Here is a 22,997-nt window from a genome sequence, read left to right as displayed (position 1 = left end):
CTAAAGATACAGAAAAGACGTCCCCCCCCTCCCCCCGCCTCCCACCGTGTGCATTAAGTGAATTGATGATGGTGGAGAGGCCGGATGGCCTTAAAACAGAGGGACTCCTGGGGAATATCATTGTAGACCACAGGTCCTACCTGAGGAGGGGAGTGTCCCATCGTTTTCTTCCGGACGCTGAGCTATCTGCCTCTGCTGTGAGAGCCTGTGTGTGCACGTGTTCGTATTTCTAATACTGACCTCGTTAATGTATTTGGAATTAACCAGCATGAAAACTTGGGAGAAAAGAGGTCTTGATGAGAAATAGTAAGCCAGTGCCAAACAAGGGATCAGGTCATGTTTAATCCAGTTGTAGGGAGATTTCGAAGGGGGAAAGAACCCTTTCATTTGAAGACTTCTTTCATCTACAGCCTTTTTCCCACTTACTCTGTAAAGGAACCATTACATCGTCCGATGTCACTGGGACCGCGTGCGTTATAAAAACAGGCCTAGTCCTCCTAAGGTGACCAGATGGAGTTAAATTTTCTGAGTGTTGGCAGTTGAACCACGAGGCTTCTTCGAACAGGACATTTAAAGGTTGGGTCTCTCCAAGCCCCACACTCTCCTTGAACCCCATGGCCATTTTCTTACCCAGGAGCCGCAGTTAAACAGTGTTTGAGTTTATGGCGTAACAGCTGATTTTTATCACTTGACCTGCAGATCCTAGAGTTGGTGAATCCTTTTTCCTTTCTTCCTTCTTTCATTCCTTTACCCCATGACTTACCCCCCAAATTCTCTCTTTGACGACACTGACATTAAAATTTGTAGAACCCAGCCTCTGACTCTCGCCTCAACTCCGGGCTCACTCATAAGCATTTTATTGAGCACTTACTGTGGACGAGACACAGTGCTTCACATACAAGACCTCATTTAAAAGTTACCCAAACTTTGATGGTAGGGACTACATGGATCTCTGTTTTACCAATGGGGAAACTGAGGCCGAGATCAGAAGGGAGGAAATAGTAGGCCCAGGAATTAGCCCCAAGTGGTCTGGACCCAGAATTGGGTCTTACCCAACTCGCTCTGTGGCATCTCCATTATATTGTCAGCTGCCCACTTGGTTTCCAAACATACCTTTTCTATCATCATGATACTGATGTATCGCTATCTCCATCATCACCACCACCATTATCACTGTCCCCACCATCACCAGCACCGTCACCAGCGTCACCAACGTCACCGCCATCACAATTACCATCATCATGACCAGCATCACCACGATTATCACCGTCACCACCGTCATCACCACCATCTCCATAACCAACGTCACCATCGTCATCACCATCAACACCATCAACACCGTCGCCATCATCACCACCATAAGTAATAAACAGGCTAAACAAGGCACCGTTTCTATGAGTCTTCGTACTGCCTGGAGGAAAAGGAATTGGTCTACCTTCTTGTTTTATGCACAACCGCCAGCACAAAGATTAAAATTTTTAAAATAGCTTATGTAGAACGGAAGTACAAGCAATTCTCAGCTCTTTGAGAGTATCAGAGAACTGGAAAAGTGAATAAGGAAAAATGCATAGACGTTTGATTTGGGACTGCATCATTGCTGATTTCTAACAGATCACTTTCTATGAAAGTGTATCTCACCAGTGCTCTGTACGGTAATGGCGCTTTTGTGGGGTCGGCGGGATGTTGGCTGGTCAGAGGGCTTTGGCAGATGCCGGGCTGACCACGGTGAAGCCGGCCTCCCTCCCGTGGAACTTCTCCAGGCCTGTAGCGTGCCCCCGCCTAGTGTGCGTCTCTGAGATGTGTGTCCGGAAAGAGTGAAGGAGGCGAGTGTGGGAAAGGCTGAGGCGAGAGGGCCTGGTGGGGCATCTGCAGAGGCCGGGGAGCAGAGTTACTCGGTGTGGGCTGGACGGCAAGTCCAGGAAGCAGAACCAGGTTGGCGTCAGGTTCAGGGCGAGAAAACCTTTGTTGGCAATCTCAGGTCTGCCCACCTCCTCCCAGCCAGCACTAGGTTCTCACAGCCAACACGAGTCCCGGAGAAAGAAGCAAGCTCCCCTGGCCGGGGCCAGGGGCCAGTCCTAGAGCCAAAGCTGGCCCGAGGCAGCCAGTGAGGGGCACTGCCCTGTGCCTGCAGAGGCCGGGGACGGCCGGCGTGTCCTGTCTGGGCCTGAGTGCAGAGGCTGGAGTACGTGATGGCCAGCCCGCTGGAAGGGCAGCACAGGCGGGTTCCTGGCAGAGTCAGCATCCTGTCCACGGCCTAGCAAACCCTGTGACGCTGTCCAGAAATAGGACAGTTACTCTCCAGAACTTCGTTCCCTCCTCCCAATTCGGGTCAAGGCCATTATTATTACGAAGAATAATCCTCTGTTGGTCACCCACGGTTGTTTCCGAGCTCAGAATAAACTCAGAGTAAGGGGGAAACACCCGGGAGGACTCCACAGTGAAATCCGGCGCGCCAGTCCTCGCAGGCACTTTGATGTCCCCCCTCTGACCCTAACTCTGAGTCGCAGCAGCCCCTCCCCGTCAGGGCTTCTCCCTGTGGAAAACAAGGCACCGCCCGGATGCCTGCCTCTCACCTGGCAAAACGTCTCCTAAAAGGCGTGAAGAGAATGTATTTAAAAGTTCTCTCAGCCTGGTTACGTACATCAGAGTGTAACCGTGCGATGAAATGCTGTGTGCCTCTTGAAAGAATGAGGCCCATGTACGCCCCCACCTGTATGTGCACCTGCACCTCGCCTACACCCGGCCCGTAATATACTTACACCTGTACCCATCCCATCCTGTCCCTGCGCTCACACCTGTACCTGTGCCTGTCTCTGGGAGAGGGGCTAAGAGGGAAAAAGGGAGTCAAAGCCACTCTTCACCACTCGCCCTGGTCCCTATCCCACGGCTTTAAGGTTTTCCATGAACATGGGTAGGTTTTTCAACTTAAGACAGATAGGAAAAGGCAGGCTTTGCCATTAAAGATTTTTTTCCACAATGGAGACACAGTTTTTATTGTAAAAGGGAAACGTTGGCTTCTTGTTTATAAATGATGGCGCGATGGGCTCCAGAACAGTGCCCCACCCAGACAACCTCCCTGTCCCAACCCCCCGACCCAGAAGGGTCACCTTCACGGTGACGAGGGACCATGTGGATGAATGAGAGCATCACTGGGCAGGCCCTCAGCACAGCTGTCTCCTCAGCAGGGGGAGGAGGAGGGAGATTTGCTACAGAGCAGAGCAGGAGGGAAGGTGGCGACACTCCCGTGGCCTCGTGGCCACAGGCAGCAGAGGCGGAGGTGAGGAAGAGATACCCCCACGAGCCGCCAGCACCTTGACCTGAGCCCTGCGGGGCTGGTTGGGGACTTCAGGCCTCCGGATCTGTGAGAACATAAATGACCGTTGTTTGAAGTCACCCTGTTCATGGACCCTTGTACAGGTGACATTGTGGATCCCTTAGTTCTGTTTTGCTTTCTTAGTATTCTTCAAGCAAGAGAATCAAGAGAACAGAGAAGGGCTGTCCGCTTACTAGTCTGCGGAAGGGGAGCACCCCCAGGGCCTGAGCTCGGCCACCCGGGCCATCTGTCCCTCGCACGTGGGCGGGTCGGTGCCTGGCAGCCAGCAGCCAGAAAACCGCGGCCCTGCCCCCTTCCCAAATCATGCCCGCCCAGCTCTGGGGCCCCTCCGCGGGTGGCGGACCTCAGCAGTGTCCTTTCCTGGGGGACACGCCTCCCCCTCGGGTGATGTTGTGGGGGTGCGGGCCCCTACGCCTCAAGGGAACATCTGTCCTTTCTTTCTTGTCCCCTGACAGGTTTCTTCACTGAGCTCCCTTGTCGAGGTGACGATAGCTTGGCCCGGTTTTTCTTCAACACAAAGCCTTAACGCTTCACTCCCGTCTTTCCCCAGCAAGGGCTGCATCCCCACGTGGAGCCTGGGACGGCCGTCCCCCGGGTCGCCTGCCCTGGGGCTGAAGTAGCCCTCGGGCTGGGGCCCTCAGAACCTCTGCTATTTACCCCGCCCCAGGGTCCACCCAGTACGGCCCCTGCTGCCTCCCACATCAGTACCCGTCACCCTTCAGCCCGTCGCACGTGTGCGAAAGGTGGGTGTAGACAGATTGCTAAGGTGACCTGGGATCCTGCCCCCTGGTGTGCACACTGCTGTGAATATAGTGGACTTACCGTCCTGGTCACGTTACTCTGCGCGGCCCAGCGGCTTTAGGACAGGGAGACCGTGTAGGAGGGCCCCTTCTCCAGCAGGAGAGGAGGTCCGAGAATCGGAGCGCGGGAGGGGCGGGACGCGTGGCGGCTGGCTTGCAGATGGGGAGGGCCAGGTGGGAGGGCGTGCGGGTGCCCCCCAGGAGCTGACAGCTTCCCTGGTGGATGGTCAGCCGGGAAAGGGAACCTCCGTCCTCCAGCCTCGGGAAACTGAGTCCCACCAGCAAAATGGGAGCTCAGCCTGGCTCACACCCTGGTCTCCGCCCCGTGTCACCCCGAGCAGAGAAGCCACTCTCAGGGCTTCCGGAGGTGGCTTCGGGATAGCTCCGGTCCTCACCTCCAGCTCACCAGGGTCCCCGACTCACGTGAGAAAGGGGACGCTCCTGAGCCCTTCCTTCTCCCCCTCCAGGCAGAGCAGGGGAGCTCAGGGGTGGGACAGCCTCGTGCAAAATGAGCTAAGTCAGGAGCTAACCAGGGGCAGATCTGTCCCCCGGGGACATGGAGCTGTATCTCGAGGCACGTTTGGTTGTCACACCTCAGGGGGGAGGGGGAGCGGGTACCGGCATCTAGTGGGCAGAAGCCAGGGACGCTGCTCAGCACCCTGAGTGCCCAGGACGCACCCCCCCCCCCGCCCTGCGATGGAGAATGATCCAGTGCCTGGGCGGTGGGTCCTGGTCCAAATGGGAGGTCCTGCGGCACCTCAGGACGGTCCTTAGTTTTCACCACCCAGTCCCTGGAGGGGCAAGGCACAGCTTCCGCTCTTTGCCTTAAACCTAGAGATGCCGAGCCGGAATCCGGTCCTTGTCACCATCATCCGCCAGGTGCTCACAGCCAACGGCGTGGCAGGTGACACGGGCCATGCCGCCTCCCTGGCCCTCGGTGCGTGAACAGGAGGTTTCCTCACAGGTCGGCCTCCCCCGTCCTGCTCTCAGGCCACCTGGTGTCCCGAAGTTTGGGGACTTGTACATAATCAGGGAGCCGTGCTAGCGCTTCTGAATCATTAACGGTCTCTCTGGCCCTCACACCCCCCCCCCTTTTTTTACTGTGGTGACATACACACCACATACAATTTACCTTTAGCGGCATTTATAAATTTTTTTTTTCAACGTTTATTTATTTTTGGGACAGAGAGAGACAGAGCATGAACGGGGGAGGGGCAGAGAGGGAGGGAGACACAGAATCGGAAACAGGCTCCAGGCTCTGAGCCATCAGCCCAGAGCCCGACGCGGGGCTCGAACTCACGGACCGCGAGATCGTGACCTGGCTGAAGTCGGACGCTTAACCGACTGCGCCACCCAGGCGCCCCACCTTTAGCGGCATTTAATACGTTCACAATGTCATGCAGGCATCACTCTACCTAGTTCCAGAACATTCCATCGCTCTTCAAGCACTCGGTCCCCGCTCCCCTCCCCCAGTCCCTGGGAACCACAAAGCCTCTTTCCGTGTCTATGGATTCGCCTATTCGGGACTTTTTGTGTAAGGGGACATACACAGCACGTGGGCTCCTGTGTCTGGCGTCTTTCCCTGAGCCCCGCGGTTGTGTGGTTCATCGCGTTACAGCGGGAATCGTGTTCATTGCTTGCTATGGCCAAATAATATTCCTTGTGTGGAGAGGCCACACCTCGTTAATCTTGTCGTCAGCGCTTGGGCAGCAGGGCTGTGTCTGCTGGGCCACGGGGCACGGTGCCGTGAGCATCCGTGTCCGAGTGCTCCTTGACCACCTGTTTTTAGGTCCCTCGGGCACGTGCCCAGTGCAGTCTGGGTCCCATGGTGACTCTCACATTTGAGGAGGTGGTCCGTGGGCATCCCCTTGAGATGGCATTTGAGTCAGTGCTTCCCCACCAAGCGTGTTCTGTGAACAAACCGCCGGGGTAGGGCTTGGGCTCCAGGAGCTCCAAGGAAGCGCCCTCAGTGTGGACAGCCATCGGCAGATGCGCTGCGGGATGAGAGGGGCGCCTTGCTCCTGCCGTGAGAGTGGCCATGCTCACGGGTTTGGGGACTGATGGCTCTGCCCTTCAGGGGCTCAGCATGACCTTCTCCCTGCACCCAGTTCTGTCGGGCCAGGGGCAGAACCCACCTTCTCTGCAGGCTCCAGCTGGGGAGGGGGAGACAGGGTGCCCTGGGCTACGAGGCAGGGGTGCGGTGAGCACCCGGGCGATCCATGTGGTGGGCAGACAGACCCCAAGTCCCACTACATGCTCCTGGGCGCCCTGAGTCCTGGGCTCTAAAGCTTCTGTCCCACACATGCAGGGCAGGAGGAGGGCCACTCCTGTGTGCTCCCCTGAGATCTCCTGTGTTCTCCCCCTGAGCTCCCGTGTGCTCCCCTGAACCACTCCCGTGTGCTCCCCTGAGCCTCTCCTGTGTGCTCCCCGAGTTCCCGTGTGCTCCCCTGAACCACTCCCGTGTGCTCCCCTGAGCCTCTCCTGTGTTCTCCCCCTGAGCTCCCGTGTGCTCCCCTGAACCACTCCCGTGTGCTCCCCTGAGCCTCTCCTGTGTGCTCCCCCTGAGTTCCCGTGTGCTCCCCCTGAGCTCCTGTGTGCTCCCCCTGAGCTCCCGTGTGCTCCCCCTGTGTTCCCGTGTGCTCCCCCTGAGCTCCTGTGTGCTCCCCCTGAGCTCCCGTGTGCTCCCCTGAGCTCCTGTGTGCTCCCCCTGAGCTCCCGTGTGCTCCCCTGAGCCTCTCCTGTGTGCTCCCCCTGAGCTCCCGTGTGCTCCCCTGAACCACTCCCGTGTGCTCCCCTGAGCCTCTCCTGTGTGCTCCCCCTGAGTTCCCGTGTGCTCCCCCTGAGCTCCTGTGTGCTCCCCTGAACCACTCCCGTGTGCTCCCCTGAGCCTCTCCTGTGTGCTCCCCCTGAGCTCATGTGTGCTCCCCTGAACCACTCCCGTGTGCTCCCCTGAGCCTCTCCTGTGTGCTCCCCCTGAGCTCCTGTGTGCTCCCCTGAACCACTCCCGTGTGCTCCCCTGAGCCTCTCCTGTGTGCTCCCCCTGAGCTCCCGTGTGCTCCCCTGAGCCTCTCCTGTGTGCTCCCCCTGAGCTCCCGTGTGCTCCCCTGAACCACTCCTGTGTGCTCCCCTGAGCCTCTCCTGTGTGCTCCCCCTGAGCTCCCGTGTGCTCCCCTGAGCTCCTGTGTGCTCCCCCTGAGCTCCCGTGTGCTCCCCTGAGCCTCTCCTGTGTGCTCCCCCTGAGCTCCTGTGTGCTCCCCTGAACCACTCCCGTGTGCTCCCCTGAGCCTCTCCTGTGTGCTCCCCCTGAGCTACCGTGTGCTCCCCTGAACCACTCCCGTGTGCTCCCCTGAGCCTCTCCTGTGTGCTCCCCCTGAGCTACCGTGTGCTCCCCTGAACCACTCCCGTGTGCTCCCCTGAGCCTCTCCTGTGTGCTCCCCCTGAGCTACCGTGTGCTCCCCTGAACCACTCCCGTGTGCTCCCCTGAGCCTCTCCTGTGTGCTCCCCCTGAGCTACCGTGTGCTCCCCTGAACCACTCCCGTGTGCTCCCCTGAGCCTCTCCTGTGTGCTCCCCCTGAGCTACCGTGTGCTCCCCTGAACCACTCCCGTGTGCTCCCCTGAGCCTCTCCTGTGTGCTCCCCCTGAGCTCCCGTGTGCTCCCCTGAACCACTCCCGTGTGCTCCCCTGAGCCTCTCCTGTGTGCTGGCAGGAGTCAGCAGAAGATCCAGGGCACACGGTGCAGGGAACGGCGTACAAAGATGCCTAAGGCATGGGCCCCGGCTCGGAACGTGGATCAGGGACCCATGGCAGCGTTAGCTGGGCCAGAGAGGAACAAACGTCCCCCGGGGCTTAGGGGACCCCCACTCCTCAGCCACCAACACGTTGGCCACTTGCTCCTGAGAATGTGTTTCGACACGGGGCTCCTTTGCTCTAGGATGGAGACTCCCATGCTCCCCGGGGCCCCTTCCAGCAGGAAGGACGGTTCCCCAGGAACTCTCGGCCACGTGTTCCTCTGGGCACGGGCCCGTTTGTGTCACCCACCCCGGCCATCCCGCCTGGGGGCCCTCAGGTTCCTCGCTGTTGGTCCTGCCGAGCACACATCAGAGAGCCCGTGTCTGCTTACGGGGTGCGGCCCCAAGGAGACGAAGCCCTGGAAACTGCCTGTAGAACAAAGCCTTCCCGGGATCCCTGAGACCCGGTGTCGGTGCTTCCCGTTCGTCCAGCGCCCCAGAGAGCCCAGGCGTGGTCAGGTGGAGACGAAGCGGAGAAGGGGTTGGCCCTGGACCCGCAGCCCAGCCCCGCCCCCCTGACCCTCGGTGTCGTCACCTGACACGGGGCTGGCACCGTCCGCCTGGGGGCTGTAGCGGGAGTCGGGGAGGCCGGGTGCGGTGCTCAGGGCAGGGCCGGGCGCAGAGTCGCCACCCCAGGTGCACCAGCATACGCGGACGGAGGATCACCTTGGGGACCGGCACCTGCTCCTGTCCACAGAGTGGGTCTCTGGGGACCAGAGGAGGGAGGAAGGGGGTCTCTGCGGCACTGCCCACCCACCCAGCCAGCGCGCGTTCCCCGAGCTCCGGCTGCCTCGGGAGCTCCCCCAGGGGCTGCGGCCCAGGCCGCGTTGGGCACCAGCGGAGGGGAGACCGGCCATCGGTGCCAACACACACCCCAGCTCATACGCGAGCGTCGAGAGAGGACTTTGAAAGCGGCCGTTGAATAGGGCGACTCAGGCAGGGCAGTCCTGGAGGGCTGCTTGGGGACGTGGCGTTGATGGGAGACCCGAAGGCTTCGAAGGGCAGGAGGGCAGGAGCCTTGGGAGGGACATCGAGGCTCGAGCTTTCCAGAGACGCAGCTGTCACTCTTCTGGGGACCTCTCTGTGGATGGGGTTTGCTTCACACCCATCCTCCCCGTCCCTGCCAGGGCCTCACGTCGCCGAACAAACCTGTCTGCCGGCCACTTCTTTCCCGTGGCCCGATCGCCTGCCCCAGTGGCCCCAAGGAATGTTTGCCCTCTTGTAACCGAGCGTACAGAGAAAGCGGGACTTCAGTTGAAAGGATGCATCGTGGCGATGGATCCCTTCTAGAACAGTGGAGCTCTGGCGTCCGTTTCAGGCTGATTCCCAGTAACAAGCATCTCTTTCAAAGGCTGGCCCCTCTTAGGGGGCAGGAAAAACTTGCGGGGGGGGGGGGAGTCCCAGGGCACCTGTCTCCAGCACCTGTGCTCAAATCCCTGGATCTGAGGAGGCCGCCCCCCTTTCTAGAAACGGCCGCCCCCATTCCTGCAGCCAGGCCGACGCTCCCGAACGGGCTGTGCCAGCCGAGTCGCGGGGCTCCCAGCGTGGCAACTTTTATTAATACCAGCTTCTCACCTGCTCCCCCGTCCTACCAGCCTGTGCCTCGAGGACCTCACGTGTCACCGCTCCTTACACTGGGGGCATCCGCACAGCAGGCGTCCCTGGGGCTCCCGCAGCAGCACGCTGCCCGCCTCTGGACCCCAGCCCACCCCATATCCCCCCCCACCTTCCCTCCCTCGTCGGGACCCCAGCCCACCCCATATCCCCCCCCACCTTCCCTCCCTCGTCGGGACCCCAGCCCACCCCATATCGCCCCCCACCTTCCCTCCCTCCTCGGGACCCCAGCCACCCCATATCGCCCCCCACCTTCCCTCCCTCCTCGGGACCCCAGCCACCCCATATCCCCCCCACCATCCCTCCCTTCTTGGGACCCCAGCCCACCCCTGCACCCCCCACCTTCCCTCCCTCCTCGGGACCCCAGCCCACCCCATATCCCCCCCCACCTTCCCTCCCTCCTCGGGACCCCAGCCCACCCCATATCCCCCCCCACCTTCCCTCCCTCGTCGGGACCCCAGCCCACCCCTGCATCCCCCACCTTCCCTCCCTCCTCGGGACCCCAGCCCACCCCATACACCCCCCACCATCCCCCCCTCCTTGGGACCCCAGCCACCCCATATCCCCCCCACCATCCCCCCCTCCTTGGGACCCCAGCCCACCCCGGCATCCCCCACCTTCCCTCCCTCCTCGGGACCCCAGCCCACCCCATATCCCCCCCCCCACCTTCCCTCCCTCGTCGGGATCCCAGCCCACCCCATATCACCCCCCACCTTCCCTCCCTCCTCGGGACCCCAGCCCACCCCATATCCCCCCCCCCACCTTCCCTCCCTCGTCGGGACCCCAGCCACCCCATATCCCCCCCACCATCCCTCCCTTCTTGGGACCCCAGCCCACCCCTGCACCCCCCACCTTCCCTCCCTCCTCGGGACCCCAGCCCACCCCATATCCCCCCCCCACCTTCCCTCCCTCGTCGGGACCCCAGCCCACCCCTGCATCCCCCACCTTCCCTCCCTCCTCGGGACCCCAGCCCACCCCTGCATCCCCCACCTTCCCTCCCTCCTCGGGACTCCAGCCCACCCCTGCACCCCCCACCTTCCCTCCCTCCTCGGGACCCCAGCCCACCCCATATCCCCCCCCCCACCTTCCCTCCCTCGTCGGGACCCCAGCCACCCCATATCCCCCCCACCATCCCTCCCTTCTTGGGACCCCAGCCCACCCCTGCATCCCCCACCTTCCCTCCCTCCTCGGGACCCCAGCCCACCCCATATCCCCCCCCCACCTTCCCTCCCTCCTCGGGACCCCAGCCCACCCCTGCATCCCCCACCTTCCCTCCCTCCTCGGGACTCCAGCCCACCCCTGCACCCCCCACCTTCCCTCCCTCCTCGGGACCCCAGCCCACCCCATATCCCCCCCCCACCTTCCCTCCCTCCTCGGGACCCCAGCCACCCCATATCCCCCCCCACCATCCCTCCCTTCTTGGGACCCCAGCCCACCCCTGCACCCCCCACCTTCCCTCCCTCCTCGGGACCCCAGCCCACCCCATATCCCCCCCCCACCTTCCCTCCCTCGTCGGGACCCCAGCCCACCCCTGCATCCCCCACCTTCCCTCCCTCCTCGGGACTCCAGCCCACCCCTGCACCCCCCACCTTCCCTCCCTCGTCGGGACCCCAGCCACCCCATATCCCCCCCACCATCCCTCCCTTCTTGGGACCCCAGCCCACCCCTGCATCCCCCACCTTCCCTCCTTCCTCGGGACTCCAGCCCACCCCATATCCCCCCCCACCTTCCCTCCCTCCTCGGGACCCCAGCCACCCCATATCCCCCCCCACCATCCCTCCCTTCTTGGGACCCCAGCCCACCCCTGCACCCCCCCCCACCTTCCCTCCCTCGTCGGGACCCCAGCCCACCCCTGCATCCCCCACCTTCCCTCCCTCCTCGGGACTCCAGCCCACCCCTGCACCCCCCACCTTCCCTCCCTCCTCGGGACCCCAGCCCACCCCATATCCCACCCCCCACCTTCCCTCCCTCGTCGGGACCCCAGCCACCCCATATCCCCCCCACCATCCCTCCCTTCTTGGGACCCCAGCCCACCCCTGCATCCCCCACCTTCCCTCCTTCCTCGGGACTCCAGCCCACCCCATATCCCCCCCCCACCTTCCCTCCCTCCTCGGGACCCCAGCCACCCCATATCCCCCCCCACCATCCCTCCCTTCTTGGGACCCCAGCCCACCCCTGCACCCCCCACCTTCCCTCCCTCGTCGGGACCCCAGCCCACCCCTGCATCCCCCACCTTCCCTCCCTCCTCGGGACTCCAGCCCACCCCTGCACCCCCCACCTTCCCTCCCTCCTCGGGACCCCAGCCCACCCCGCACCTCTCCCCTCCCCCTCCTCAGGACCACCTGCTCACCCGGCACCCATCCCTGATCCCCAGCATGGCCCCTCTCCAGGCTCCTGGAGCAAAGCAAAACTAAGGAGAACCATCGTTCTGCTGGGACTCCACCAGTAATGGGAGCAGAGTGTCGACGCGCATGGTGCCACCCGTTCCGAGCCCTGTGGCCCCTTGGCCTTCTGCCATCACGATCGCCACGAAGGCTGGGGGTGCGGTGGCTTCCGGACGGTCACTGAGATGCAGCCCCCGACAGGCAGGGCCGGCCTGGGAGCCGCCGGCCTGGCAGCAGGGGCCGGAACACGCCTGGCACCCCTCTCCTCCGCCCACCTCGACCTCGCTGGGGGGACCTCCTCACCCACTCTCGGCGGCACGGACGGAGAGGCCGGGCTCTGCCACCATCCCCGTGCCCGGCGAATCTGCCTGTCCGGTCTCCAGCCGCGGCTGCTGGGTCCAGGACGGGACGGCAGCTGCATGGAGCCCCCGGGAGGGCAGCATCTCCCGGGTCGGAGCGCGCAGGGCGCCAGCGCCGGCTCTGGGGAGGACGCCTAGGTGTGGACCCCGCTCGGGTGCTTGGGAACCAGCTGGCCTGGCAAAGTGGCTGCATTCCCTGTGCCTCGGTTTCTTTGTCTGTAATGGGGCTTTGACGCTGCTTGTTGAGTTTGAGCGGTAACTGAGCCTGTGCGGGTGGGCAGATAACACCCGTGGCACCAGCAGACTGGGTACAGAAGAAGCGTGAGCTGTCGTGGCCGTGATCACATTTGCGTTGCCCCTGTGTCCGTGCCACGGATACAGCGGCTGTGTGACTGCTGCGCTGCGGTGGCTGTCGGTCTGTCCCCGTGGCTGCTGGGTTGCTAGGCAGATAGGGTGTAACCACGGAAGTGAGAAGGGCCACAGAGGGAGAGAACACGTGCTGAGAGCATCACCGGAGCCATGATACAGCTGTGCCTGAAACCCACACCATTCCCACACGAGAGCCAGTACGTCGCCCCTTTGCTCGAGCCAGGCAGCGTGATTTCTGACACTTGACAAAGGACAGGGTTCAAACGCCCTGTGGTAGCGAGGGGGCAGGCTGTATCCCCTGCACTGTGGCCCGGAACCTCAGCCTCATCTGGTATTTCTGTGTCCTCCTGTCCCTTGTTTGTTCAGTCATCCACATCTGGTTTGCAGAGCATTTTCTGTGCATCTACTGGAACACTGGGCTCTCTGGAGGAGACGTCAAAGCAAAGCACCCAGGCATCGTTACTGCAGAGTCGAATACTCTGCTCAGACTATGACAAAGCAAAGTATTCGGTCCCCACTATTGGCAATGCATAAACTCAGCAAGGCTCAGTCCTTGGCCCTCACTAAGTCATACTCAGCCCGCGGTTCACAAAGCGCAATACTCAGCTATCGTTTACTGAAGAAGTTCGCTATTCATCCCTCAGTACTGACTAAACATACTGCTTTCTACTGACGAAGCACAGTACTCAGTACTGAGAAAGCACAGCACTTATCCCTCGTTGCTGACTAAGCCACGTACTCAGCATAGTACTAAGCACAGTACTCTACTGACTGAGCATAGCACTCACCCCTTGGTACTAACACGGTACTCGGTACTGACTAAGCACAGTGCTCAGCCCTTGGTACTGACTAAACCAAAGACTCAGCCCTCAGACATGCTGCAGACCATCCACTGCAGTCTGTCCCGCGCTCTTGACAACAGCTCTGAGGGATTGGCATTAGATCCCATTTCCAGGTGTGACGAGGAAGCAAGACGGCAGGTGACCTGACCCAGGAGGGGAGCTAGAGAGGAGGTGAGGGCACCTGTCCTGAGTCCCTGGGGTGCCCTTCCCAAGAGAATGAGGAGGAGACCTTCATCCCTAAAGGAAACACCTCCGTGGGCCCAGCTTGGGTCACATGCCCCTCCCTGAGCCAGTCACTGGGCTGGGGGACGTGCTCCTGGTGCCCACAGACGGTCCTCCCCACCGGCCCGTGCAAAGCATGGGGGGCAGTGGTTTCTGAAGGTGGGCGGGGGGGGCCTCAGCAGACACAGCAGGGCTGGTGGCTGCCCGGGTGCCCCATTTCAGCCTGCGCGCAGCCTCACCCCCCTCGCTGTCCCCAAATGCCTGCTCACACCACACCCCCACCATTCCTGTCCCTCAGGGGCTGGGGGCTCATCCCAGCGCCGGGTCCTGCCCCTCCGGGCTCCCTCCCGCGGCCTCCCCCCAGCCCGAGCTATGGCCTGGCCACCACAGCCTCTGTCTCCCCCACCCTGCCCCACGTTCCCAAGGACGTCCGGTGTCATCCCTCACCCCCAGCCCGGGCCAGCACACGGCAATGGCAGACTGGAGCTGTTGTGTTAAAACCGAGGCCGTGTGGGCAGGGCCTTCCAGACACAGGCAGGAAACGCGTGTCGAACACCGACGAGGCAGAGCTCCTGGCCAGACCCCCGCTGTTCATCTGGAGAAGCAGGATGCCAGCCACCAGGGTGTGGACGACAACCCTGAGGGAACACTCGGCCCACAAGCTCCCGTGTCACGTCATCCGGTCCGTTGATCCCTACTTGATCAGACCGAGGCAGGAAGTGCACCCGTGGACTCAGCTTCCTGTCTTGGGCTCCCTGAGGGACACGGGTATTCCTAGCTCGGGTCCTGGACGGGGGAAGTGGGCCCGCTCTGGCTTGTCTGCGGACGACGGCCCTCGTTGGCAACCACGTTCGCACAGCTGCGCCAGGCTGCTCTGCTCAGGGTCCCGTGTCCCTCCAGCAGGCTGCCCGGGCACCTACTGCCGGGCGAGCACCGCTCGAGGCCACGTGCTGTGTGAGTGACCCCGTGCCCCTCTCTCCTGAGCGCACAGCGCAGTGGGGGATGGAAAGAAGGCAGGCGACACAGAAAAAGCCAGAAAAAGCTGGCAGTGCCAAGGACCGTGGAGACAAGTAAGCGGGGTGCGGCCGGTGCCGTTGGTACCGTCAGATCCCCAGGGGCCGGTGCACCGTCCCCGCCCGCTCAGGGTCTTGCTGGCGGTTCAGAGTCGGACACCCCCGCAGAGGACTGGCCATGCCCCGGTGGCAGGTGCCCGGGAGGACCCCCCTCGCCCTGGGCCGGACTTCTCTGCCACAGGTCACACCCCGGGACTCCCCCCGCCACCGTGGGATGAGACTAAAGCCAGACCCCGGGCGACACGTCTCTTTTCCCTCTTGGGTCTTCTCCTTTTCCCACTCAGCTGCCCCGCCCCCCAGAAGCATCTTTGTGTCGGGCTCTGCTCACAGGGAGCGCCACTCTGACCCCGGGATCCAGAGGTCGGGGTGGGGCCTCTGCGGGGAGGTGTCAGGCGCGGATGCGTGAGCACCCCAGTGACCTCTCCTGTGCTTAGCACGTGCCTGCCCAGCGCTGTGCTCAGGCTCTGCGGCCCGCACGGGGTCAGGAGGTTTGACCTAAGGCCGTGGGAAGCTGTCCAGCTACCAAAGCGGCAAGAACGTGCCCAGGAGGGTCCTGGGCTCCCACGGACGGGAAGGGGAGGGCAGGCCAGCCGGGGGGGGGGGCCCGGGCTCCGGGTCTTGCCCAGGAGGTGGCTCTGTACTAGTGGAGGGACCCCGGCCAGAATTTTCCACCCTGACTCAGTCTTTTTCTTTTTGTAACATAATTTACTGTCAGATCGGCTTCCATTCAACACCCAGTGCTCAACCCAACAGGCGCCCTCCTCAGTGCCCGTCACCCACTTTCCCCTGTCCCCCACCCCCATCAACCCTCAGTGTGCTCTCGGTATTTAAGAGTCTCATGGTTTGCCTCTCTCCCTCTCTGGAACTGTTTTCTCCCCTCCCCCTCCCCCTCCCCCATGGTCTTCTGTTAAGTTTCTCAAGATCCACATATGGGTGAAAACATATGACATCTGTCTTTCTCTGCCTGACTTATTTCACTTAGCGTAATACCCTCCGGTTCCATCCACCTTGCTGCAAATGGCAGGATTTCATTCTTTCTCATTGCCAAGTAGTATTCCATTGTGTACATAAACCACAATTTCTTTATCCATTCGTCAGTTGGTAGACATTTAGGCTCTTTCCATAATTTGGCTGTTGTTGAAAGTGCTGCTATAAACATTGGGGTATAAGTGCCCCTGTGCATCAGCACTCCTGTATCCCTTGGGTAAATTCCTAGCAGTGCAATTGCTGGGTTGTAGGGTAGTTCTATTTTTAATTTTTTGAGGAACCTCCACACTGTTTTCCAGAGCGGCTGCACCAGTTTGCATTCCCACCAGCAGTGCGAGAGGGTTCCCTTTTCTCCACATCCTCGCCAGCATCTAGAGTCTCCTGATTTGTTCATGTTGGCCACTCTGACCGGCGTGAGGTGGTACCTCGGTGTGGTTTTGATTTGTATTTCCCTGATGAGGAGTGATGTTGAGCATCTTTTCATGTATCTGTTGGCCATCTGGATGTCTTCTTTGGAGAAGTGTCTATTCATGTCTTCTGCCCATTTCTTCACTGGATTATTTGTTTATCAGGTGTGGAGTTTGGTGAGTTCTTTATAGATCTTGGATACTGGCCCTTTGTCCGATATGTCATTTGCAAATATCTTTTCCCGTTCCGTCGGTCGCCTTTTAGTTTTGTTGATTGTTTCCTTTGCAGTGCAGAAGCTTTTTATCTCGATGAGGTCCCAATAGTTCATTTTTACTTTTAATTCCCTTGCCTATGGAGCCGGGTCGAGTAAGAAATTGCTGTGGCTGAGGCCCTGACTCATTCTTGATTCAAGATCCACGTTTGGGAAAGAGAAGCTGATTGGCCCAGCCTGGCCGGTAGGCCTGCCTGGTGGCTGATAGGCGTGCGGGGGGTGCAGGGGGTGTGGACTGTCTCCCCAAGACCACTCACGATGGGGAACGATGACCCCCCAAAGGAAATCGGGCCTCCGTTACTAGAAGAGCCAGGAACGGGTGCTGAGTCACCCCCACCGCCAGCCGTCGTCGTGCAGCCTGTAATCCCAAACCACAAATTAAGTAGCTACCTGTCTTTGTTAATTTGGTGCAGCCCGAAGGCCATTTCTGAGAAGCATCTAATTCACTCTTCCCCACCAGGCAAATTCTGGAAGAACATATTCATGGCTTTCATTAGTATTCATATGACTTTGAGGATTTTTTCATGATTTCTAAAACTCAAAGTAATTGTGAATGGTAATGTGTAACAGTGTGAATGTTACACAACAAATGCCTCTTCCTATCACATTCTGGGGTTTCCTGGTCATTACAAGAACCTAATTGAAAATAATTGAGGGCTGGGTTCTGTCACATGGAAAATACTGGATAAAATGCAAGACGGGCAAACATCGTCAAGCCCCGTGCGGTGATGTGGGAGAGAGCAGCGAGGGTTGGGGGAGGGAAGAACCCTGGCTCGCCCGCGGCCCCAAGTTGGGCCCGTTAATTCGATGAGAGCAGTTTGATCATCACCGGGTCTCGCTGTTCTCAGCACGGTGGCAAAGGGCTCTCAGAGTGCGGCAAGCTGGAAGGGACGCACGCAGACACTGGTCACGATGTCACAGCTGCTCTCAAAAGCAGCTGAACTGAAGCTCTGGTCCCAGAGCTCAGAGTCGTGGTGGCTTCTTAAAATATGGCGCTTCCACAGTCCCCGCACACCGAGTGACAGTGGCGACCAGGGAGCCGCTCTGGGGGACACAGAGACCCTCTGGGCTGTCCCCGGTGTGACTGTGCAAGGGGCCCCGTGTCCTCGGCCTCCCTGTCTGTGTATAAAAGCCTTCTTGGGAAGACAGGTGACTCCACTCTCGGTCCCCAGTTACTTGTACGACCTGTCCCCTCCTCGCCCCTCTGGTCCCCACGCCCGTATATGCAGATGGACTGGACAAGGTGGTGGGGTGGGGCTGGACATTCTGGGGCTCCCCTTTAGTGGTCCCCAAGGAGTTCCGGGACGGGGTGGAGATTCCTTCAGAGCTAACAGAGGCTTCTGAGGCATGAGGACACATAGGAGGAAACCCCAATTTGGACAAAGAGGCCCAAGACCAACAGGGGCGGAACGGGTGGGGGACCGGCCTTCCCTTTGCCAGCCCCGTCTGGCGCGCGAGGAGGGGGTCCCGTCCGGCCTGCTGGCGCGTGAGGAGAGGGCCCACCAGCCTCCGTGGTCCCTTCCTCTCCTGCCAAAGGCCACTCCCTTACTCTGACCCTCAGAGGTCTCTGCAAGGGCAGGAGAGGTGGGAGCAGAACCTCCCAGGAGCCCCCCCCCCTCCTGCTGTGGGATCCACGTCGGGGGAGGTGAGGGGTGACCAGACCTTGCTTCTCTCCCCGACTCCCCTCCCCCTTCTCATTTCTCTGCTCACTTCCTCACTCACACAGCAGCCCGTGAGGCTCTGAGTGCACCTGCTTCCTCCCACCTCCGGCTGCTCCCCACGTTTCTCTCCCTGTGTACTTCCTCCTCCCACAGGGCCCAGAGAAGCCCTCGGTGCCGCCCACCGCCCCAGCCCCGCTGCCTTAGGCTTCCCTGCGGCTGTGGAAGTGACACTGGCCGTCTGCTTGCTGTCTGCCTGCCCCGCCCCCCGTTCCTGCCCCAGGCCGAGTGTCCATGGTTCCTGTCCCCAGGCCGTGTGTCCGTGGCTCCCGTCCCCAGGCCGTGCGTCCGTGGCTCCCGTCCCCAGGCGGTGCGTCCGTGGCTCCCGTCCCCAGGCCGAGCGTCCGTGGCTCCCGTCCCCAGGCCGTGCGTCCGTGGCTCCCGTCCCCAGGCCGTGCGTCCGTGGCTCCCGTCCCCAGGCGGTGCGTCCGTGGCTCCCGTCCCCAGGCCGTGCGTCCGTGGCTCCCGTCCCCAGGCGGTGCGTCCGTGGCTCCCGTCCCCAGGCCGTGCGTCCGTGGCTCCCGTCCCCAGGCCGTGCGTCCGTGGCTCCCGTCCCCAGGCGGTGCGTCCGTGGCTCCCGTCCCCAGGCCGTGCGTCCGTGGCTCCCGTCCCCAGGCCGTGCGTCCGTGGCTCCCGTCCCCAGGCCGTGCGTCCGTGGCTCCCGTCCCCAGGCCGTGCGTCCGTGGCTCCCGTCCCCAGGCGGTGTGTCCGTGGCTCCCGTCCCCAGGCCGAGTGTCCGTGGTTCCCGTCCCCAGGCCATGTGTCCATGGTTCGTGTGTTCACCCACAGCTGCACGCGCCATCCCTGCAGACACAGCCTGTGGTGCTTGTGCTCCTGGGGCCCAGAAAAGGGAGCTGAGCATGTTAGTGCTCACGCGGGAGGGAGAAGGGAGGACAGACGGGCATTTGCGCAGACAGGACAGCAGACAGAGAAAGCCTGAGGTGACCCTGAGAAAACCAAGAAGCCCCAGCGGTCGGAGCTGGGGCCCCGCTGCGGCCACGGGGGAGCTACAAATGTGTCCGGTGAAACCCTTCTCTTACCTCTGGGCTCTGCTGGGAGTCAAGGGTTTGAAAGAAAATTGCCTCTCTTGGCTGGCTGCAGCCACGGCCGCGTGTCCACCCGCGTCCTGCGTCCCGATGGTCCCGGTCCGGGCGGGGGGCGAGCGGCGGCCGCTGCACCTCAGCAGTCCCAGAAGGTAACAAAAACGAGGGTGTGTAGTCTGTTTGCTGGGAAGGTCTCCGGGCTTAATACCCGGTGAGGAGGAACACCCGGAAGGCGCCACAGAAGAATTATTTACGTCCTCGCAGAAGAACTTGGTCCTCAGAACCTGAGAGCAGCTTGCAAATGTCAGGGCAGGAGGTCCCGGGGACACCTCATAGCGGGCAAGGAAACCCTGAGGACACGGAACCCGCACCTTCCAGGACGCTGGGTGCGAAAGGGGAGGGGAGATCCAGCCGTGTGTGTGCGTGTGCGCGTGTGTGCACGAGCGTGCGTGGTGCGTGTGGAGAAACTATACAAGGCAGTGGAGTTCAAACCTGTCCCTGAGCTCTTCCCCTGGGGCCTCTCAAGGACCCTGTTCCTTCCCTGCCAGTCGTTACCACGCTTTTTAATTGTGGACTAAGAGGGTGTCACTTTTTCAGGTGTGTCTGATTCCCCGGGCACGCGAGCCACGTGAGGGCAGGGCAGGGTCCGCCCAGAGCAGGGCCCGGCCCACGGCACGTGAAGGTGTTGAAGTGACGCGGGGCGGGAGCAGGGGACCAGCCTGAAGCTGAAGGTCCTCTCTCCTTGTTGGGGTGTCTTCCTCTCCCGGGGTGAGGCTTTCTCTGCTGGAGTCTGGACGTGATTCTGTCCGGTTCGATGCTTTGGGAATAAACCTCCGAGGTGTTTGCGATTCAAACCCACACATGGTGACTTTTCTCCGGTTTCAAGTTCATTTGAGATTAGGCAAATACCTCCTCCTTGGGGAAGATTCTGCCAGAATCCTTCATTTCATCCGGCCTTTCCTAAGGACGCGAGCCGGCCTTCCACGCACAAGTCCCTGGGTGAAAACAATCGCCCGGCACCATAAGTTATTTTAATGTAGACGTCACTTTAAACTAACCTTTTACCATCTGTTCTGTCCTTTAATAACAAATGCAAAAGAGCCTAATTCTCCGTGGCGTTGTAAAAGTGAGGTGGTGATAGAAACGCCTGTCTGTGTTCTTTATTCATGGCCCTATCGTATGCTGCCGTGATGTTTTCCTCATTTTCCAGACACAAATCAAGGGGAAACTGCTCTCCCCTGATCTGGTGAATTCATTTGTACAGTATTTCTTCTTAATGTGGTAAACTGTGCGGAGCATCCCCGAGCCGGCACTGAGTCCCGGGCGCGCACACAGAGCGGCAGCTGGGGAATTAAGCAAAGGCACCCAGTGGTCAAACTGTAATGAGATTCCTTTGCAGAAAATAAAACCTCTTTAAATATGTGGTGGGTTCTTTTCAGTGGTTTTATAATTAAATTTCCCCATGAAGGATGGGCAGTCTGGCCCAGAGAACGCGGTAGAAGCGTGCCAGGCCGTCCGCTGTGCTCGCCGGCCGGCTGCCGGAGCCCCTGCCTCTGGAAGACTGCCTGGCCCGAACCCAGCGACCCTCCATCCAGCGCAGCTCGGCCGCTTCTCAAGTGCCGAACTCACCGAACTTTCTAGAACTTTCCGGGCTCCCAGAAGACAGAGCTTGTGCTTCATAAGCAGCCAGCCTGGGGCTTTCTACACTAATCACACAGTTCCCCAACGGGGTCTGATCTGCTCTAACGGGTTCCCCACACGCGGACAAACAGCGCAGGTGCAGATGGCCAGAGGGGTCTTCCTCTCTGGGACCCAGACTGGCAACTGCCGCCCCATTTCCCTGGCGACCACACCTTGGCGCAAACTCCCTCGGGGGAGAAGAGGTGGCTCACGGCCACGGAGGGCCAGGGCCGCTGTCCTGTGAAAGGAGCCCTGGGGAAGGAGCCAGGTGGCCAGGAAGGCGCCCGTCCTCTGTCCTCTGTCCTCCGTACAGACTCATCTCCCTGGACGCGGCTGCCGCTGGGCTGCTCGCACTCGGCTGTCCTGGCTGAAGGACGTTACTCGGTGGGCAGCAGAGGGCCCATGATGAACACAGGGTACGCACGTGTCCTGGGGCGCCCAGCGCTGTGAGCGATGAGCGGGCAGAAGGCGGCAGGCCCGGGACCCAATGTGTTCATCCCTGGAGGGAGGCAGGGGTAGCTGTGGCCAAGATGAGCACAGCAGAGCTCCGACACCCCCACGGCCCAAGGGACGGCACAGGGTGACATGCGTCCCCAGCCCTGGCCCCGGCCCTTCTTTCCGTGGCCTGGCCTGAGCCCTGCCGGGTGTGTGCTGCTCAGGGCAGAGCCAGGAGGTGGGAGATGGAAACAAAGACAGTCCTCGTAGACTGAGGGGAGGAGTGGGGGTGGGGGTGGGATAGGGGTTTGGGGAGGTGGGAGGGGAGGGCAGGGTGGGAGAGAGATATGTGGAGAGGGGAGGGGTGGGGAGAGGTATGTGGAGGGGGAAGGAGCGGGGTGTTGGGGAGGGGTTTGTGGAGGGGGGAGGGGCTGGGGAGGCGAGAGTTATGGGGTTGGAAGAGAAGTTGTGGAGGAGGGGGGAGGGTACAGGGTGGAGGACAGGAGTATTTGGGGCGGGGGGTACATTCCCAAACAGCCACCCGAGAAATCTACTTAACATCTGTCGCTACCTGGTACAAAAACGACTCTTGTCGTGAGGACTTGGAGACGTAGCAGCTGGCACATGGGCGGGAGACGACCGCTAACTGCCGCCCATCCCGTGACTGCCTTATTCTAGACCAGGAAGTGTGCACCCTAGACGCCTTCGCTCGTGCCGCTCGCCCTACGCCCCCACCTCTGGCACCTGCCTGTCCTCTGTGTCCATGAGCTCAGGGGTTGTTTTTTTTCTGCATTGAATTTTATTTGCAGTCTTGCAATACAGCCGACCCCGCTCTGTAGACCTGGAGGTTTCCATCGTGTCCGTTTCGTTATAAAATGTTATTATGATCCCTGAGCTTTGATTTACAGGGAAAAAACTGCATTTTGTAAAGGTATACTGGGGACCCGTGAACGATGAAGGGTTATTGGAGCACCCACCCCCAGCACTGCCTGGAATCCACATATAACTTCTGACCTCCGAAAACTTAACTACTCATAGCCTACTGTCCACCAGCAGCCTGACCAACAACATAAGCAGTCCATTAACACATATTTTCTATGTTGAGTGTATTATGTGCCATGTGCTTACGATAAAGTAAGCCAGAGAAAAGACAACGTTATTAGGAAAACCATAGGAACAGAAAATACGTCTACAGTCCTGTAGTGTATTTATCCAAAAGAATTCCCTATATAAATGGACCAGCGCAGTTCGACCCCGTGGTCAAGAGTCAACTGTATCCAAAGTTGAATTCCAATCTGTTACTTTGACCTTATCAATTATACCTTTTCAGTCTCGGGGGCTCAGAGAAACCAGTTACCTTCCAGCGGGCACCCCCGTTCCCGTCACGTGCCCCTTCCCATTACAAGAGCTTTTGTTTCCTCTAAATGAAAGAGTTCACAGTTCTCCGTGAAAATACTTTTACGTTCACATGTAGCCTGTAGCCATTGTGACAACAGTCCTCAGTGTGAAATCTGTGTCTACCTCCCGGCTGCGGGTCCTCTCTGCCCCGACCCATCCTCACAGCCTCCCACCTTCAGGGACTGGACCCTGTTCTCTGGTGCCCCCGTCAAAGGCGCAAGATATTGGGACACGGACGAACACGTAGCGGGTGTGTGTGCTGTGTCCCAGCC

The 22,997-nt window shown here is 60.4% G+C and overlaps 1 protein-coding gene across 2 annotated transcripts in view; it reads left to right on the top strand.

Moving 5' to 3' along the window:
- CDH4 (cadherin 4) overlaps positions 1-22,997 on the top strand; it is a 540,251-nt gene that overhangs the window by 451,572 nt on the left and 65,682 nt on the right. The window lies entirely within an intron of this gene.

This window comes from Lynx rufus, unplaced genomic scaffold (assembly GCF_022079265.1).
Source record: "Lynx rufus isolate CCGP_SWC_20201006 ecotype Redwood Valley unplaced genomic scaffold, mLynRuf1.p SCAF_8, whole genome shotgun sequence".
In the NCBI taxonomy this organism is placed as follows: Eukaryota; Metazoa; Chordata; class Mammalia; order Carnivora; family Felidae; genus Lynx; species Lynx rufus.
Note: the sequence above shows the minus strand (reverse complement) of the source record. Positions and strands in the feature narration are given on the sequence as shown.